The sequence below is a fragment of the Hordeum vulgare genome, chromosome 1H (assembly GCF_904849725.1).
Source record: "Hordeum vulgare subsp. vulgare chromosome 1H, MorexV3_pseudomolecules_assembly, whole genome shotgun sequence".
Classification (NCBI taxonomy): Eukaryota; Viridiplantae; Streptophyta; class Magnoliopsida; order Poales; family Poaceae; genus Hordeum; species Hordeum vulgare.
In genome coordinates, this window is record NC_058518.1 from 510,096,354 (window position 1) to 510,099,777 (window position 3,424).

At 47.2% G+C, this 3,424-nt stretch overlaps 1 pseudogene; it reads right to left on the reverse strand.

Moving 5' to 3' along the window:
- Positions 1-740: 740 nt before the first annotated feature.
- LOC123402841 lies at positions 741-3,060 on the reverse strand (annotated as a pseudogene).
- Positions 3,061-3,424: the final 364 nt, after the last annotated feature.

Below are 3,424 nucleotides of genomic sequence, written 5' to 3' on the forward strand. Positions count from 1 at the left end.
GTATCTCCTCCCGGGATTGTGCTTGCTCCACGAGATCCATCGGGGGGCCTTCCGGGGAGGATTGCAGCGGCACTTCTTCTCCGGCTCGTAAGCCATTGCGCTCTCCCTGTAGGGCACAGGGGACCTCGACTCCATGCCCCTCCGTCCACTTGCTTGACGGAATCCCGGAGCAGAAGATGCCCCCGAAGACCAAGACATCACGCGCCGCCGTCACCGTGCTCTGCGCGCCGCCGTCACCGTGCTCTGCGCGCCGCCGTCACCGCGCGCCGCCAACCCTAGCCGTCACCGCGCGCCGCCGTCACCGTGCTCTCCCTCACTGTCTTCCCAATTTCCCCCAAATCCGTGAGTACACAGTGCGCTCGCACGGGTCATTGCTAGGGATGTCTGGCCCACATGTCAGGTCAATCCCGGTTGACCACTGCCACCTCAGCGATTTTAGCCTAATATGGTGTTAAGGTTTTTTTTAGAACGGGATTCCTAACTTGAGAGTGCAAACTTCAGGGATTACCACTTCAGGGTTTGATCTCGTCATCGTCTACCAGTTCAAGGTTTTTTTTTTTTTTTCCTTGAAAAAAGCCACGCCCGCACCCACGCCCTACAAAAAAACATGCGTCGCTCGACCTGAGGCCCACCTCATTCTCCATGACAATGGTGACCCACACTGGCACCACACGCGGACCAAGGGCTTCACTTGGTGAACGACCCAGACAAAATTTAAAGACACAATCCAAAATCAACAACCATAATTGGCTGTGAAGCCTTAAAATTTAGGGAGCTTAGTGTTATAGAAGATGTAGCACCTCCGATCAATATAAACAAAGGTTTATTCTCAACTAGGTAACAAAGTGTTTCGTCCTACCTCGTCATCAGTACGTAAAACGGAAATTTTCACTCCCAGACTCAAAAACCATTCTTGCTGATCCAGTTGCATTACATGCGGCAAGTTAGCATATATCCGGATCAAGATTACCAGCTACTTTTGCTTGGGGTGCTGCAGGATGCTTGTCATCTGACTGGCCGCCACACATTTCATCGAGTTCTTCTGACAAATGGGCGGACTGGGCCTGAGCAGTCATTGCCCCCTGATTGCCTGGGTCGCTGGGAAAAAGCATCGTCTTCATCTAAAGTTCGAAAAGAACGCATGCATCAGTATCGAACTACCAATCATGTTTATCAGACATAATATATATACTAGTAATAAGACTAAGAATCGTATATTGAGGATTCAACTTTCGTCTCACATGTTTAGCTAGTTTTGAAAATAGTTCCTTGTATTCTTCAGCGTTCTTCAAGCAGGCAGCCTATACAAATTAGAAGCAACAATTTATATTTTGTTGGGCGAGAGGAAAAGTGACGGTCAAAATCCTGCTTCACAAAGATTTTACAAGAAAAATGTGATACCTCTATGCTGGCTTGAGTTTTAAATGACTCCGGAGCCATCGCTACCCCTCTAGCAGTCGCTTCAAACATGGCAAGAATCGCTTCAGCTTCACCTGATGCCCACATTGAAAAACAACAAGCATAAGCCCAACTGCCCAAGATGCAACACTTTCAGATTCACAAGACGAGAGGGTAGAAGCAATTAATAGTAGAAAACAAAAGATATTCAGTTCGTGAACTGGGACACTCTAATCAGATTAGTTCTTCAAGTAATACTCTGATTAGATATGTCATTGAAACAAAACTGAATATTCCTGCATGTAGCAGCACAGGAAGTGTAGTATTTTCACAAGCTGAGCAGGGCAGCTGGCAAGATATTTCGCAATCTTCAGAGCAAGATGATAAAATAGAGCCAAACAGATGTCACGTACCCTTTGCTTTGTTCTCTGTCTCCATCATAGCACCTGACAGAACAAAAAAACCAAGAAGTTAAATCTGGACATCCGGGTTAGGTGTAATGAAATCATAACACCTGACTCAAAAGTTCAAAACACTCGGCAACCTCAGCCAAGTAGCAAGTTATACTAATTTGCAAGTTATATTGGCTGAACCAGAGCACTTGTCAAGCTGCACGTGTCCTTTTCACATATATGAAACAAAACGTTCTTAAACTGAAGAGCGGTTTCAATCAAATTACTAATAAAGCCTAAAGTGTCGATATTACATTCTGAGTCGATGATCTGAGCGCGTTTCCTGCGTTCTGCTTCGAACAGCCTCTCCATGGCTTTCTTTAGTAATGCCTAAAGGTGGACAGTTTGTAGTTATTAGTAATGGAATACAGATTTCGTATTTAAGACATTTGACACCCAATTCGCACAATGAAAAAGAAAGCCATACAGATGTCGTATTTGAGACATTTGACACCCCATTCGCACGATGCGTGATTGATTGACCTCTGCAGTTAGAGAAGCACAACAAAACAATTTGTTAGATGGGTTGCAGGACCATGAAATTTAGGAGAGAGGTGCGATAGTACTAGGTTTAGGTACCATAATGTTGTGATTGAGCGCGTCTCTTTCCTTGAAAGTCTTTTCAAGGGTGATCTTGACAAGTTCATTCCTTGCAGTTGTCTGTGCGAGTTGGGTGACTGCATAGATGGGGTCCTCTACGACGTAGGAAGCAAGGAAGGGATCGGCAATCTGTACAAGTCAATTTCATTCAATTCAGTTTGTAAGCTAAGCAAGGTTTTTAGGGTTTAGGGATTAGAGATAACGTACGTACCTTGACATGGAGCACTCCTCCGATCTGGACGAAGACGTTGTCCTTGGTGACGGCGGGGTTGTCGGGGATTGGGATGGCCTCCTCCTCGAGCGAGTGGACGTAGGCGATGCGGTCGATGCAGGGCACGAGGAAGTGAATCCCTTAGGAGAGGGTCTCGAGGTAGCTGCCGAAGCGCTCCACAACGAACACCGTCTTCTCGGGCACGATGCTCAGGCCAAGGTTCGCTGGGGTCGACGGCGGGACGGGGGCCGCGGTGTTTCCCGGGTACCAGCGGAGCCCTTGGCCATGTTGCAGCGCCGGGTTGGGATTGGGGACCGGGCGGCTGGGGCGCAGGAGGCAGGAGATGGAGGAGCGGCGCGCGTGCAGGCGCATCATCCGGGTCGCCATCGACATCGCCATCGACATACCCACGATCGGTTTCCTTTCCTTTTATTTTTCTTTGAGGATTACCATGGTCTTTATATTGATCAACAGAAAGAGGTAGAGTTGTTTTACATGAGGGCTCCGTGAGCCAACACGCCGACCATGGTCTAAAGACACAACATTTCTTTTTTGTTAACACAGTACAGACACAAGCGCATGTATACACACGAGTGCATACACTCACATATGTGAACATACACATATTAACATTATGAGCACCTTCGAAATACTGAATCGGTATATCATTTTAAGATTTACGAAATCATCCTAGGCGCCTCGTCGTCGACGGAAACGTCTCCTTTCACTGAATGCGCATGCCGGAAATCGTGAAATAAATCAG